We start from the raw sequence: 17,702 nt of genomic DNA on the forward strand, positions 1-17,702 counted from the left end.
ATTTACAGCTTTGTGACTGATAGCTCTCAATGAACGTTTCTTACAAGATTTTATCTAATCACTTTTGGATCTCTTTATACTGCTCTGCAATATCTTGTGACAGCAAGTTTCACAGTTTAGATATGTTGTGTGGAAAAATGATTTTTTTTCTCTTATAAACATCTGCTTGGAAGTTTTCTTCAATGCCCCTGAGTCCTTATGTTGTAAAGAAGAGAAATAACTGGTCCCTATTCACTTTCCCTTGCCATTCATTATCCTACTTCCCTATATTCCCCTATGAAGTTTCTCTTTTCCAGCCAAGGATCCTAACCTATTTAATCTCTACTGGTATTTTCATACCTTGTTGTCCTTACGTTGTTTTCCTAGATCTACTATATTCTTTCTGACTCAGGGGGGACCAGATAAGCATATGATAATCCAGGTATAGGTGAAATGAAATTTCCACAGTGCCAGACAATGCCACATGTTTTGTTCTGTATTATTTTCTCAGCAGTATGTAACAATATACTTTCATTTAGTACAGCATGCTCCATATTTTGGAAAATTTCAACATCTATAAAAGAATTACCTCTCTGCAATTGCTCCTAGAAGCACATACTCTTTGTTCTCTAAACAGGCTTACGTTTTCAATGGTGAGGGCTTTGGTCATACATCAGCACGTAAAACATATGCCCAAAATACAGTGCTTAGGAGTGCTTCTGTGTTTCCAGGTCCATGTACATTCCTTGGCCCTGTCCCAGCTCTGTAGCAGAACTCATCTGATGGACACAGCTTCCATCTCCCTGCCTCTGATGGGAAGAAGCCTGGCCGCAGAGGCTGGAAGGGCCTTGCAGTGTGTCCCAGCCATGCTCTGAGTGGCTGAGGATCAGGGATCCCAAGTTCAGACACAAACTTCTCCTAGAAGACCATCATTTCTTTGCGAAGGGTGGTAAGAATGTCATTTGCGCAGTTACCTCCAGATCGTGATTTGTCACTCCTCTCCTTTCAATTAGGCTGGTTTTACCCCTGATTAAAGCAGGACAAGAATTGGAACTATAAGCTTTGTATGCTGTCTCCAGATGATTTTCAAAGGCACCAAATGAACTTTTTTGATGCCCTGTTGCATAAATGCCGTAATTAACAGCAAAGAAAGGAAACAAAACAAAAACCCACAAAGAAGATGGGATTAATTTTTCTCTTTAGTTTGCCAGTTTTTAACAGGACATAGTTACTTTTGGCAAGCAATAAGTGGTGTTGCCTGTAAATTAGCTTTTTCATTGGCTTTTGTATCTTGCACTGAAACTTCATGCCTACTTCACCGACCCTGAACAAATGACCCTAGAAATACCTATCATCATTGTATTATGCCTTTTATTTGTCATAGCTTTGCTCTGAACTGCTTTCTGGAAAGCTTTGTATGGGTAGAAGTGAGAAAACTCGTGGGCTGAGATAAAGATAGTTTAATGGGTAAAGCAAAAGCCGTGCACGCAAGCAGAGCAAAGCAAAACAAGGAATTCACTCCTCACTTCCCACGGGCAGGCAGGTGTTCAGCCATCTCCAGGAAAGCAGGGCTCCATCACGCCTAACGGGGACTTGGGAAGACAAACGCCATCACTCTGAATGTCCCCCTTTTCTTCTTCTTCCCCCAGCTTTATATGCTGAGCATGACGTCCTATGGTGTGGAATATCCCTTGGGTCAGTCGGGGTCAGCTGTCCCAGCTGTGTCCCCTCCCAACTCCTTGCGCCCCCCCAGCCTCCTCGCTGGTGGGGTGGGCTGAGAAGCAGAACAGCCCTTGGCTCTGGGTAAGCCCTGCTCAGCAACAGCGAACACATCCCTGTGTTAGCAGCACTGTTTTCAGCACAAATCCAAAACATAGCCCCATACCAGCTACTATGAAGAAAATTAACTCTATCCCAGCCCAAACCAGCACACAGAGGAAAGAGATGAATCACTTGAATTTCAAGTGCAGTTCCAATGACAGTTCATGTCCCTGCATGAAGTGCATAAAAATGAAGAGGTAAGAGATAAGTCCTTCAATGAAGTCCAGGTCTTTCATCTCACAGTGAAGCTGCTAAATATTCAGGTTTTCACTATGATAAAGGGACACCTTTGAATCTGGAGGTGGATTTTTGAAGGCAAACTTTGCGAAGAAAAAAAAATGGTGTTTGGTGTGTAGCCTGCTGTTTTAGTTACACTCTAGGAAAGTCTGACAGTCCCTCTGGTGAAACAAGTGGAGAAACATCTCTTAGGTTAATTTTGACTGGACTTATTTTTCAGATGGTATCTGCAGTCTGTAGCCCTCAGTGCCTCTGCTGCCCAAGGCAGGGGTGCTCAGCTTTCAGAAAACTGGAAGGTGCAAGGACTTTAGGTACAACAAGTAATAGGTGGATTTAGGCTCCCAATTCCTCATTTAGCTCCTTGGTTTTGTTGGCCACATGCCTGGTGCTCCAGTCATGTGCGATTAATAACTGAAGTTAGCTGTGGCATTTTAAGCAATACACTGGAACTGTATTTAGAGTGGGGGATATTGAAAACATGTCCAGCTTAATTAGAAAGGAATGGAAAAGAGGAAAGCCACCCTAGAGCTACCTCATGGGAGACAGCCCTGGCATACAGACAAGCGGGTGATCAAAGGCCTATTGCACAATGTAATGAGTAAATAGAAGACAAGTATGACATTGGCTCTGGCGGACCTTTAGAGGGGAAGGCAGGAGTTACAAGGAACACGGTGTATATTTCAGATGACCTTTCATTGAAAATGTCAGTTAGAAGATTGTGCTGAATTTATAAAGGGGGTAATAAATAACTGGACTGAATAATGAAAGTTTTAAAGTCAGGGAAGAACCAGAATGAAGATCCAGGGAGGCTGGGCACTGGGAATTACACATACTTTAAAACTTTGCTCAATTAATAATGGCCGGTGAAGTGCCAGCGTTGTTAGTGCTGTGAAAAAAAAGCATCTGATGACAAGAATATGGCTAATAATAATGGAGGAAATCTGTGGTGAGCTAATGGAGTTGATAGAGGAGAGGCCCTGCGGAGGCTGCTCCCAGACCTTGTCCTAGGTCACCACTGCCTGCAACAGGTCACCCCACCTGCCCTCCAGCCCTGGGAGGGGGGTGTCTGTGAGGCCCTGACAGTCATGCACTTCGGAAGAGATATAAGCCTTCTCCATACAGAAATAGGGAGGTATTTAGCCATCTCCAAATTGACTTTTGTTTTGTTTTCTTCTGCAGTTTACTTTTCTATGATATTTTTGATCTTTCAGCTTGACTGGGTAAAATAATTTCTGAACAGAGATTAGAATGGAATGGAGTGTTTTGGGTTGGAAGGGACTTTAATGGTCATCTGGTTCCAACCCCCCGCCATGGGCAGGGACACCTTCCACTAGACCAGGTTGCTCAAAGCCCCATCCAACCTGGCCTTGTACACTGCCAGGGATGGCACATCCACAGCCTCTCTGGGCAACCTCTCCCAGTGCCTCAACACCCTCACAGTAAAGAACTTCTTCATTACATCTAATCTAACTCTACTGTCTTTCAGTTTAAAGCCACTAACCCTTGTCCTGCCACTACATGCCCTTGTAAAAAGTCCCTCCCCATCTTCCCTGTAGGCCTCCTTTGGGTACTGGAAGGCTGCTATAAGGTCTTCCCAGAACCTTCTCTTCTCTGGGCTCAACAACCCCAACTCTCTCATCCTGTCGTCATAGGAGAGGTGCTCCAGCCCTCTGATCATCTTTGTGGGGCCTCCCCTGGACTCAATCCAACAGGTCCATGTCCTTATTATGTTGGGGGTCCCAGAGCTGAACACAGTACTCCAGGTGGGATCTCACCAGAACCGAGCAAAGGGGCAGAATCACCTTCCTCGACCTGCTGGCCACACTTCTTTTGGTGCAGCTCAGGATATGGTTGGCTTTCTGGACTGCGAGAGCACATTGCTAGGTCATGATGAGTTTCTCATCAACCAACACCCCCAAGTCCTTCTCCTTAGGGCTGCTCTCAATTCTTCCTCTGCCCAGCCTGTATTTGTGCTTGGGATTGCCCCGACCCAGGTGCAGGACCTTGTACTTGGCCTTGTTGGACTTCATGAAGTTTGTCCGGGCCCACCTCTCAAGCCTGTCAAGGTCCCTCTGGATGGCATCCCTTCCCTCCAGTGTGTCGACCACACTCCACAGCTTGTTGTCGTTGGCAAACTTGCTGACAGTACACTCAATCCCACTGTCCATGTCGCCAACAAAGATTTTAAACGGCACCGGTCCCAGTACCCACCCTTGAGGAACTCCACTCATTACTGCTCTCCACTTGGACACTGAGCTGTTGACCGCAACTCTTTCAGTGTGACCATCCAGCCAATTCCTCATCCACCGAGTGGTCTGTCCATCAAATCCATGTTCTCATGTTCTGCCTGACTTCCTCTTTGTTGGGATGCATTGATCCTGAGCTTGGAGGAGGTGACCTCTGAATATTAACCAGGTTTCTTGGCCCCCTCTTGCCTCCAGAGCTGTATCCCATGGTACTCTACCAGGCAGATTCCTGAAGAGGCTGAAGTCTGTTCTCCTGAAGTCCAGGATAGCAAGTTTGCTGTGCGCCCTACTCACTGCCCTAAGGATCTCAAGCTCCACCATTTCATGGTCACTGCAACCAAGGCTGCCCTTGAGCTTCATATTCCCCACCAGCCCCTCCTTGTTGGTGAGAACAAGGTCCACCATAGCACCTCTCCTCATTGGCTTGTCCATCACTTGGAGAAGGAAGTTGTCGTCAATGCATTCCAGGAACTTTTTGGATTGCTTATGCCCCGTTGTGTTGTCCCTCCAACAGATATTGGGGTGGTTGAAGTCCCCCATGAGGACCAGGGCTTGTGAATGTGAGGCTGCTCCTGTCTGGCTCTAGAGGGCCTCTTCCACTTGGTCCTCCTGTTCGGGTGGCCTGTAGCAGACCCCCTCTATAATGTCACCTGTCCCTGCCCTCCCTTTAATCCTGACCCATAAACTCTCAGTCAGCTCCTCATCCATCCCCAGGTGGAGCTCCATGCACTCCAGCTGGTCACTGACATCGAGGGCTAATTAAGCAGATATTTAGGATTCAGTAGCATCTCCTTTCTGAGAATCTTAACGTATTTTGCAAATAGTAATGGATGAAATTTCAAACCATTGCTGCAATATTTCTTGCAGAAGCATAGCATCACCCTGAGGGTGAAAGTAGAGAGCTAAAGATGAGTTATTTTTGAAAGTAGAGCTTTAAACACTGATTTTGTCCCTTCGTAGTTAAGTAGCACTTCTCTGAAGTCACCAGAGAATCTGAAGAACTGGGCTTCAAGACACCAAAAAGACATCTATGGTGTAACATAGGGTGGTAGGATAGTCCCAGCTTTAGTTTCCTCCTGTACCAGATCTGAGAAAAAGGGTTGTGCCCTGTGTTGTGGTACCAGCTGTGACTCTGGAGTCCCTGCTGGGCTGCAAGGGCAGGCAGGGCATTTCCTGCTCTCAAAAAGTGGATTTCTAGACCTGACTTTTCCTTCTCTCCTCTGGAGCCCAGAGACAGTGAGAGCACAGAAGTATTCACATACCGGTGCAGTGTTTGCTGGTTGGGTTGCTCCCTCAGGGGATAAAGACAATTGGGTGTATTCTTTTTTTTTTTTTTTTCCTAGTTTCTGGGCTGTGGCCAGTGGCCTGTGAGTGTCATCTTTGTAACAGGTCCAGAATCTCTGCAACATGAAAAACTTTGAAGCAGCAGCTATGATCACTGCAATGAATGGAGATTGAATAAATACATTGCTAAACATAGGTTAAGGATAGAGAGTGGAACACTGTGAGTTGCAGGATGTGAAAGTGTCTGGAGGCTTTTTCAAACTGTTTGAGAGCACTTTGCACGCTAGTAAGCCCTCCTAATGCATCCTTACTCCTCCAAAATGCTTGTACTGCTTAGGACTGTTTTCTGATAACAAACCAAATACAACCGATTTTCTTTATTAGTTAACTGAAACAGTCACAGTCAGTAGGATTTCAAGGCTTAAGGGTGTCATATTCATTGCTACTGACTTGGATTTTAGCAATAGACTTAGCTGATAAGTAAGGCTTTGTTAGACTGGCATGGTCTTTTTAATAAGCCAGGCCACAGGGGAAGCACACTTTATAAGTTGTGCTTGATGGGTTTCTGCATTTTCCTTTGGATGTCTTAATTTAACTACTTTCACTATAATATCTGCTTTCATTTAAAATACTTTTCAGACAGGGAAACTTTGTGAGGCAGAGGCAGGATATCGTTAGTACAAAGATATAGCAAAGTGTATAGTATAGTGTTCACTCTAGATTGAAGTGACCAACGTAATTCAACTTGGCAAACTATGGATTCTTAAACTTAATAATTTTGCCACCGGAATTCCTACCAGCTACTTTGACATGAGCGTTTACATCCACCTTCTTTCAGTTTTGTCCTGTCGTGTGAGGCTCAGTAGTTCCGGAGGGAAGCATGCTCAGACTGTAGCTCAAGGGCTTGGAAAGGATGCTGTTAGTCTAAAAATGTTACTCGTTATGCAAATGCCTTGGCAAAACCACAAACAAGGCAAAGGCAGAAGCTTGTGTCAAATTCTCTCTGTTATTTTCTGAGGGAGTTAGAAAATTCCCTGTAAAAAAATGGAAGTTAGAATACAGAACGCCATTTCTTGCTCTTGAAATGTGCAAATACATGGAAATTAGGTGGAGATTTGTTAATGATATCCACAGTTTTAAGCTAATATTTTGCTACAACTTGAGGTGTTTATAAAACCAATGGAAGCGATTTTTATTCTACAGAAATTATTTTTCTTGTATAGGGTAGAAATCACTTAAAAATCTTTCATACTTCTCTACTAAGGCACTTTTGACTCCCAGTTGTTTGGGGGCAAAAGGGCTATTGCTGGTTAGCTGTCAGGGACCTGCTGCTGCTGTTTGGTATTGCTTGTACTGCAGATGAGGCAGTTTTTTTCTTGCACTTACAATGGTTTTCTTTCCCATTTTACTCTTTCACTAATCTACTCCTCCAGTCTAATAGTATTATAGGGTCCACTGAGAATTTCTTAAAGTAACCATGGACTTCCATAGCAGCTAGTGCTAAGCCCTGCTTGTGCCTCCTGCAGCAACACATTCCTCTGCACTGCAGAAACAGCCTAAATTTTAAATAAATTTGTCCTGTGGAAAAAAGAAAATCAGCGATGGATGAAAACAAGTAAAGCTTTTAAAAATACCTTAGTTTTACTAAGGCTGCTGTCTTTGGTTATTCACCCTACGTATAGCCATCTGGTCTAAAATCCCCTTGGTCTCTCTGCAGTCAGATGGTTTGAGGGCATCTTTTTCAGTTTTCAGGTTTTCCTTTGAAAAGATCTGTAGCTGACTGGCACCTGCTGTTCATTAACTTTATGGCAGCATTCTTGATTTACTCTCCAATTCAAAAAAAATCCACATAAGAACAGGCTGCTTTTTGCAAGTGCAAACCGACTTTCTGAAATCTGCAGGACTGTATATGTGATGACTCTGGGGTAAGAGGACGGTGTTAGAGATCCTACAACTAGACCCAATATCCACGCAGAACAAAGGAAAATATGGCACAAGGATTGACTTGAGGCTCCCGGGTAACATGGTGTTGTGTTTGGGCTAAGTGGAACAACCAGCTGCTGACCGCAGTGTCAGTGCCTGGTATGCTTCCCACAGACTCGGCACCAGCTTGTTTAGAGCTTCTTCAAAGATCTCTGCACTATGGCTCAATGCAGGGGGTAAATACACCCTGAGTAAATTGCTTTGCTGGATCATTGTCTCCGTGTTCTGTACTTGACAAATTCAAAGGCATAATGATATTAGATGACTCATCACGTCATTTATTTTTTGCAAAGTGTCGTTAATCTCTGCTCCTTGTTCATACAGTGTGCACAGGTTTCATTCTGGAGCTAGAATGAAGCAAGAAAGCACAAGTAAAGGGACTGTGTAGATACTATCAGTGGAGTAAATTTTTCACCAGACCTGTGGAAGTATGACTTTTCAGGTCTGATGGCACTACTGTATTAACATAATAAATTGAGAGGCTATGAAACAGTTGTGGCACGAATTTTCTGAAACTGAGTTGTTAATAGTGAGGAATTAGTAAGTCAATAACCTCGATGCAGAAATCACAGGATGAGATTTTTATGGTCTTTATTATGAAAGTCAGACTAGTGGATCGTGTTAATTGTTTCTGGTCTTAAAATTTTGATTTAAGTTTAATGGAAAGTTAACAAATGTTCAGGTCTCTTTCCCAAGAAAACTAACGAACAGTGATAGCTTTGTTCTTCTTAAGGGGTAAATTAATATGGTTCAAAAGAAGTTTGCCTACATTTATAAATGTGGAGTTTCATGCTAGAAGCTTTCATGAGACCAGGTTAAGACCAGAACATCAGAACTATATGAAATTTAACACAAGGATTGAATCAGAAATCACAATACAAATTAACAGCCTGAACTGTGAAGTAGCTTTGTACAAAATTTTGATTCAGCTGAGCTCATGGAATAATTTATGTTAAAATTAATTTATCCAGCAGTGACATGACACATTTAATGAATAACTTAATTGCCTGGAATTGTTTAACATTTTTTGAATCAACCATGATTAACCTTATTTAATTTTGCATTGATTATGGTCCTCTAATCAACAGAAGCTTTGGTTATTTGTGTATTTTTGCTGCCTCCAAAATATTTAGTATAGGTAGCAATGAATTACAAAATTTGGAGGAGGTAAAATGCAAGGGAATAATAAAAAGCACCTTAAATTCATGCCTATCAATGTTCATTTTTAAATTCCCACAAGTAAAAGAATGAGCTGTCATTTTAGACATCCATTCAACCATCAGGATGATAAACTGTAAATAAAAACATAAAAGATAAATGATGGAATAATTTCCAATTGGGATGGGACAACTTATTTGGGATAAATTTAGAAATAAGTAAAAGTGTTTAATTATGGGTTCTGGAGCAGTTCTGAAGTTTTCAAGTGTATATTTAGTGTTTAACCTGGTTTGAGCAGAAATTCCTGGCTAATAATAACATCTGTGATGTCTGGATGTTGTTTTAGTAGCCCCATAATCTAGCTGGTTAAGAATTATTTTCAAATGGTTGTCTTTACTTCCTAGTGCTTGTACAGTGCAAGTTTCTATTTACTTAGATTTTTTTTAGTGGGTCCTCTTAGAACTCGTTTGAGTTACCCTGATACAGACTGTTTTGCCAACTTCTCTGCCTGCAGAGCAGGGATTGCAGGGCTGTTCAGACCTACCAACAACTTGACCTTTTGTGGCTTTGGCACAGGCAAGAGCAGTGAGGGGTGGTGTGATACAAAGACTCTGGCTAAGAAGTTGATTGGCAAACATATAAATAAGCATAATGGATCTTTATGCCGTAGGCAGGATGTTTGGAAGGAAGACACACATTCCAGATGTCCTCTGATGGTACATTTTCTTTCTTCCAGGCAAGATGAAAGACAGGGAGAACTTTAAAGGGCCTGATTAATTGCCAGTTATATGAATGGCGTTGGGCTGATTTTCATTTTACATACACCATTATATAACCTATGATTAGGCAACAAAATAAAAACCAGATATTCTTCCCCCGTATGACTGTTTCTTGCAAATTCTTATTATAGTGTTCAAATATTACAATTTAAATTTTTTTCCTCCTAATGGACTTAAAAGAGAAGGAATGAAAATAACCATCATGCCTCAGCCTTTTTTCTCAAACTAAAAGTGAGTGGAAATGCAGTAAATGCAGGATAGGAATTTCCCAAAGACAGTCTCAGCTGTAGAACGCCATTAGGCATAAAAAAAATCTGAAAATACTCATCTTAATCCAACAACAGATTTCCTGGGAGTGCAATGGGCTTTTAAAATGAATGGAGAGCTGAAGAGGCAGACCATTTGAGTCATGCCGAGGGATACTTCACATTGTGTATTATTCTACTTAGTTCAGTTCAACAACTTGTGGGTCAATAGTATATGGAGCAGGATTTTTCTCTTCCTTTGTGGCCCAGACTGAAAGTTGCAACCTGGCCCTAGGGGGAGTAAAGACATCTGCACAAATGCAAGAAGGCAAAGGAAAAACCCATGACCGAGTTTTCTCTCTTGTTCCAGTCATCTCATATTCTTGCATTCCCCTCATGTGAGAGAGAAGGGAAATGAGAACCACTGCCCTCTTTCTTAGTGAGAGACACTGTGGGAGCTCATTTTGCCCAGTTATGATCAAGCAACTAGCTCAAGAACACTGAGCTAAGCATTTCATCCCATTGCTCCCCTTTATCCATCCAATGCCACCAGGCTAATTGGCCTGGAAACTGGGATCAGGATTAGGATTGTAATAAAGAAATTTTAGTAAATGTTATAACTGCAATCCTCACCCTCCTGCTTTATGTAGTATAAACACAGAATAACTCATACATGAACCACCACCACGTATGAGCCAATGCAGGGACAGGAATAATTGGGACTTAAAGTTTTAATACATTTCAGTTGGTAACTGGAGAACTTTCATGACTGGAGGAAAAAAGTGCGAAAAAAATGCAAAAAAAATGCTGCTGCCTCTGCCAGCCTCTTGTGCTACAGCTTACAGGGCAGGCCCACAAGTTGATTAAAACAATGACTTGCTTAGCAGCTTTTTTTCTCCTCTAAGGGTTGTGTGTTTGTCTATGGTGCTGCGTTCTTGCTTTGGAAAGTAACTTTTCAGGATTTATCAACCTCATGATTATTCTCCGAGCACTTAAATAGCAGATGGTCTAACACACTGGCATTGTTTCCAAAAAGGTAAAAGCAACATTGTATTAGGAAGTAGATGAGCTGGTTTGAGGAGAAAGAAGAAGAGAGTTAATCACATCGTCTGTCTGAGAAATAACAATTGAAGTGTGGGATTCAGGCAGCAGGGGTATAACAGTGTGAAAGTAGTTGCAGGGTACAGAAAGGAATCACACAGGGTTGTGTGCCAGCTCAACAGAGTGGCCAGGCCAGTGCAGGCAGGGCTGTCTGTCAAAGTGGCAGCTTCAGAGACACGTCCAGGATACAAGGCCTGCTAAAAAGGGGTGGCTGCAGCGGCTCCAGTGACAAGATGTTTATGATCATCGAACTGGAGCCTGACATCCCTTGCTCCTCTTCACCGTCAGTAAACTGACCTGGCTTTTCTCTCATCCTGTGAAAGGAAACAGCGCAGTCTGCCCATCCACCAGTTTTATGGGTAAACTGCTTATTTCCTCTCTTGTCTACTGCTATGCTATTTGGGATGTCAGCATCTTTAGGACCTTGACCACGGAGGCCTTCCTGTGCATCCTGGTGGTTCTGAGATGAGCCTGGCCACGCCTTAAGGTAGCCGTGAGCCATGCTATAATATTTTTTCACCTCTGATAATGTACTTGAGTTGGTCTTCGTATTCTCCCAACCAAGATTTTCTGTGGATGCTCCTGAAGCCCTCACAGAGGCAGTTGCAGTTACTTCAAAAGTAGTGTAGGCAGAATAGAGCTGATAAAAAAGAACATGTTCCCAGGATGTAGCTGCAGCTATTACCTGATTGACTCTGAAGAGTTTTCCCTCCAGCTGCAGTATTTCTCTGCAGCCTGGGTCATGATGTATTCCTCATTGGAACAGGATGAAATCTCACATCCAAACCACAGCTGAATGAATGTCCACAGGAGGACAAACACACTTTATGAGATTTTTAAGATTCGGAAATTTGTTGTGCTTTGTAACCCATTTTTCTGAAATGCGACTGGGTCAAGGTTTCAGATTTAGATCTCAGGCTCTGCCTGTCATTTCCCTTGGGCTTCTGAAGTGGCCAGGGACCCCTTGGCTTCAGAAGCACTCCCATACAAAAGCCATTGCAGCAAATACACTTTTACAGAATGATTTGGCTTTAGCATTCTGGCACTGCAAAAGCCTTTCTGAAAAAAAGAGTAAAAGGTGATAATTTAGTATACTTTCAGCTTCAAATGTACTTTTATGAAGCTTCACTACTTTTTGAAATGGAAGGAGTCATTTTTTCCTATTTCTTCCTGCTGATGCTTGGGTTGTTTTTTCAGCAGATTTTATTGGGAAAGAAAAAATTAAAAAAGAATAAAAAGGGAAAAGGAAATAATTGTTTTATTTGGTTTCAAAGAGGTTTGTGTGGTTGTTTTTGTTTTTGTTTTTCTTTTTGTTTTTTTTAAATAAAAGTTAAAATTTTGATGGGGCTAAAAGTTTCTGATATTTACTCTGAATGCACTTCCTGCTTTTTCACCAGCTCTACAAGATCCAAAATTATTTCATCTGTAGCTGGCCAAATGATTGGGTCTTAGGTAGCAGCTTGGTCCTTCATGAGCTGAAACTGTATTCCTGTAACTCATCCTATGTTGTGGTGAGCACTTTCATAACTAAAATCTTTATTTACCTCATAACAGTCCCCGAAACATCTGAGCAACAGCTGCCAAAAAGAAAAACACTGTGGATCTCTTCTTCTTACAGACTTGAACTCTGGACTTGAGCGCTAATTTTCCATACCCAATTGAATCAATCCAAAATGCCAGACAGAGAGGCTTACATCTGCCATGTTGAGTTATTTTCTTACGTAATTACCAGGAACAAAACATTTCCATGCAGTAACTGTCTTATAACCTGAAAGAGATATATGTGAACCTTTCGAAGATACAGGAGTTTCTCTGTGTGTGTGTCTCAGACATCTCTTCTGTAGGTGCACGAATGGGGAAGTTCTGTTTATCTGTAAATGCATTTAAAAGGATGTTACCACTGAAGGAGTACAGCCTTGTGTTATCTTTTTCTTAAAAAAATCAATAGTGACAAGGCCTATGAAGCCAGTTAGGATTTAATATTTAGATTACTCCAAAGGTTTTTAGATCTACAGGAATGGATTTCAAATATTTTTATGTATTCAGACTTATTATTTTGCTATCTCCTTTTACATTAGTTGAGAGATGGTGTTACTTGATTTTTCACTGCTTTGTTGCTACAAAGGAGCTAGCTAGGAGATTTTTTTTGAGAGATGGATTATGCAATAAGGTTCAGTCTTTCTTTAAAGACTGGAAACAATGCCAAACCATGAAATCTATCTGTTTCTTTTGAATAATTCTGCTTCAGCGAGTACGTAATACCTGTTAAATAACTCCCAAGAGAATGTATTATATACAATTTCCTACAGATTGCAACTTTGAAAAGGAATGCTGATCCAGTGGAATGTGGTAAGATTTTAGATAGCTGTAGGAATATCTGCTAGGCGAGTTTCACGCTGTGAACTTCTGCCAATGTATCTTAACCCCAATTTGCAAAAATACACTTTGTTCCAGTGTTGATCATGCTACATTGCCTGAACTGTATTAACGTCAAGTTTCTTAAGGGTCACGGGAAAAAGATGATGGTATTTAATTCTCTTCTGTATGAGCATTTGAGTGTCTTGACTCAGAAACTTCAGCTTCTGTCATTTGACAAATGAGGAAATACAGGCCCTTGACTGTTCTCTATGTTCCAGCTGAAAGTGAGATACAGTAGTGGGAGCCAAAACAGGAATATACACCCTTCTTCTCCACTTTCACTCAGTGAAGTTTTGTGCAAGTTCACTTCAGCTCAATGTTGTTCCTGTAGAGCAGAGGCAAAAGTTAGAACAAAAGAAGTGAGCAAGCATTTTCCATATAAACAAAAAGGATTTTTGCTCTCACCCATGTAATGCATTCTTGAGGAAGCATTCATTTGTAACAATATACTCATGTATAGAAGAACACTAAGCAAAAAATATAAACCTTCAGAAGTTCTATATACAATGTCAATCTTATTTCTCCCCCTTTCTGGGTCTATTTTAAGATACTTTACTGCTGTATTTGGTAACTAGTACAATTGTAGTCTATAGTAGTACAGTATATACTAAAAATACATATGAAAAGTCCATAGATGACTTAGAATTTGAAGTTGAACCTTTAAAAACAAAAAGAGAGCCAAATTCTGGGTGGAAAGTTAATGGCACATTTTCTCACATTTTTTTCTTCCTTCAAGGTGGCTTAGGTATTTCATGAGACTAAAGACCCATCTGGTGCTACTCTTATTTTCTCATTTCAGCTTTACTGATGGTATTTGCTAAGTTTTTCTTCTTTTCTTTCTTTTCTTTTCTTTTCTTTTCTTTTCTTTTCTTTTCTTTTCTTTTCTTTTCTTTTCTTTTCTTTTCTTTTCTTTTCTTTTCTTTTCTTTTTTTTTCTTTTCTTTTTTCTTTTCTTTTCTTTAAATTGATCATACTTCCATAGCTGAAGCAAATATAATTTCTTTATACTGATGTACTGGTTTTGGCTGGGTTACAGTTAGTTAGTTTTCTTCATAGTAGCTCATATGGTGCTATGTTTTGGATTGGTGACCAATTCGTCTTGATAACAGACTGATGTTTTAGTTTTTGCTGAGCAGTGTTTACACAGCAGCAAGGCCTTTTGTGTTTCTCCCGCTGCCCCACCAGCGAGTAGGCTGGGGGTACACAAGAAGTTGGGAGGGGACACGGCTAGGACAGCTGACCCCAGCTGACCAAAGGGATATCCCATACGATATGACATAGTGCTTAGCAATAAAAAGCTCAAAGAAAGGAGGAGGAAGGGGGAATGTTCAGAGTGACAATGTCTGTCTTTCCATGTGGCTGTTACGTGTGATGGAGCCCTGTTTTCCTGGAGATGGCTGACCACCTGCCTGCCCGTGGGAAGTGGTGAATGAATTCCTTGTTTTGCTTTGCTTGTGCATTGAACTTTTGCTTTGCCTATTAAGCTGTCTTTATCTCAACCCACAAGTTTTTGTACTTTCACCCTTCCCTTCTCTCTCATTCCACTGGGGGTGAGTGAGAGAGTGGCTGTGTGGGTCTGAGCTGCCTACTGGGGTTAATCCACAACAACTGATTACTTAGAACAGAACAGGACTGACTCATAACTGGCAGAGGTGGAAGAGTGTTTCGTAGAAGCAACAGCCTTGCCCTTCTGCTTAGAAACCTGTGGTGCATGAGCTACAGGTGTCACTATGGTCCTCTGAAGACCTTACTCCAAACAAAACTCTGTGAAAGAATAATTTCCTAAGGCAAATTATGCTGCCGCAGGTCTAAATACTGCAGGGCACTGAGAGCACATGTCTGCAAAGCTCTGCCAAATTCTCTGGCTCTTTGTGGCATTCTGTGTCAAAAAAAGAGTTTTCTGTTCTCCTCAAAGCCTTTGTTGTGCAGTTGGAGGTAAGGGGATTATACAGGCACAGAAATAAGTAGCTACAAAGCTGAATACAACTTCACTTGCAACAAGACTAAAACAGTGACAGAGGCACTTCACAGCTCTCAAGTGACCCGTGTTATTTTGAAGGTATGACACTGGAGTTCATTCAGACTTTGCATTCCTGCTTGTTCTGTTGGCAAGGTGAAAGAAAAGGAGGAAACTTCCCTCAAGCAGTTTTGATCTGCTTGAGCAATCCAAGTGACAGAGCTCCGTGATGAAAGGTGAAGTTGTCAAAGATGATTCAAGAAGTTCAGGGAGAAGCAGAGAAGTTAATGAGTTGACTGGGATGACAACTTTCATGGAAGGACAGAGGGGCCATTGTAAATGAACTAGCTCCCTTTTCTGCTTCTCTCCTTTTCATTGTTCTGTTATGACAAGATCAATGAAGATTTTATACTTACAACATCAGAATTCTCTACATTTTAAAAACAAAGTCAACTCTTTATTAAGAAATGTATGTCATGCATAGCTGCTAGCAACCCAGCACATGCAGACAGATTTATTTTTACACTTTCTTTTCTTCTGCAACGCGTGCTGTCCATGCCAAGTTCTTTATCACATGTCTTTACAGTGCTTATTGTTGCTGAAGTGTTTTTGTGAAAGCTATTGACAATTCAGGGGGACTAGAGAGATTTAAAGGTTATTGGCTCATCACTGAAATGATGCTTCAAACCACTTCAAATGGTGCTCGCACCACTTCAAAGCAACTCCTGGCTGCTTTACTGCTACAGCATGTTAGATCTTGGTGCTCTTTCAGTATGCAGTTTCCTGGATCATTCTTGTTTGTATCACTGCTGATTGCAGGGTAATGGCTCCTATCCTGTTGCTACCAACCTTCCTTTATCAAATTCAGGTTCCTTTTGTGGCTCATGGTTCCTCTACATGAAGCAAATTGAATTTTTTTCTAGGTCCTCCTGGTCTTTTTTGACTCAGCCAAGTAGTTTCACGAGTTTATCCACAGTTGGTGTCAGGCTACTGCCAGCGTTGCCCTGACTCTGTAGACAATCTGAACTTGAATCACTGTGCTTATTCCCACTTGTGAATGCCACAGTTTCAGACCTTTTCTTGAAAATGAAGCCAACCTTCCTAAGTGGGTATTTGTCCATCCTTCCTTCCTTCCTCCCTTCCTTCCTTCCTTCCTTCCTTCCTTCCTTCCTTCCTAGCAGGCCTGCTGAACCACCTTGCTTCTTACCTAACAGTCCTGTCATCACATTAGACAGGGATCCTAAATCTGCCAGTGAAATAAAATGACTGAAACCTCAGCTTACATGGACAGAGACTTTGGAGGTCAGCATTCGTGGCAGAATCCAGCTGCAGGTAGCACTGAAATGTATTAACTTGTCTGGGGGAACTGAAAATAAGTGGAGGAGTGAGCCTGTGCTTCACTGCGGGTGAGAGAAGGTTGCTTGTGTTCCACTTTCCATCAATCTCAGGAGAGCCAGTGTTACTGATTTGTTATTGATTTGTTATTAGTTAGAATTAATCATATTTAATTTTAATAGGAATGTAGAATTATAAGAAATATTTTAACAAAACTATACATATCTATTTCATTTTACTCATTTAACCATGGGAGTGTTAGGTTTGAGATATAGTCATAGGAACTTAGGAACTTTAGAAAATGTATTATGTGTAACCATAAGAATTCAAGTATTGTCTCAAATCATCTAAGCACAGAAACTTTGACAAAGATTTGTTGATCAGTAGTGTTTTGTTTTAGGAAACTAAGGAAACTGTTATGGACACCAATTTGCTGCTTGGAAACCCTTTACCCTTCCCACCTCGATCTAATTATCGAGGATTCCAATCAGTAGAGTTAAGTGAGATTAACCAATGATTGTTTTAACATAAGAATATTAATAAGATGGTGTGACTGAAGGACCAATCATTAGAAAGGTTATATTTAAGAATAGCCATAGTATGCATTTTTATGTAAATGATGGTGAGAATTGTACTGTGCAGAATCACCTGAGAGGTCAACTATCGGACAAAGTGAGGAAGACTATGGAAGACTACCAGAGGGCTTCTGAAGACCACCAGACCTTCACTGCGCCTGCGTAAAGGACATTTGCATATGCTAATAACTTCCCAGAAATCGAATGAATATGCATAACCTTTCTCAGAAACCTAATGAATATGAATGAATAAGTTTAATATAAGGTGTATGATTTTGGTGTTCAGAGGTGTGTGGTTTTTTGAGAGGACTCACCCGCGCACCCGGCCATCAATAAAGAAGTGTCTGCTTATCTACACTAAATTGGTGTTGATAAGTTCTTTATTCCGAGTTTTTCGGCAACAGTTTCTGGTGACCCAGATGAGACCTTGCTGAGAGAGACCGGAGGAGTCGGGGACCTGATCGGTTCCAGCCGGCACCAAGGATTTCTCGCGGATACCCATCGATCCCCGATACATAAGGCTCTTTGCGATGTCCCCTGGATTTTGGTAAGACACTTCTTTTCTTTGAAATATTAGGGATAGTG

The sequence above is a fragment of the Accipiter gentilis genome, chromosome 27 (assembly GCF_929443795.1).
Source record: "Accipiter gentilis chromosome 27, bAccGen1.1, whole genome shotgun sequence".
Taxonomy (NCBI): domain Eukaryota; kingdom Metazoa; phylum Chordata; class Aves; order Accipitriformes; family Accipitridae; genus Astur; species Astur gentilis.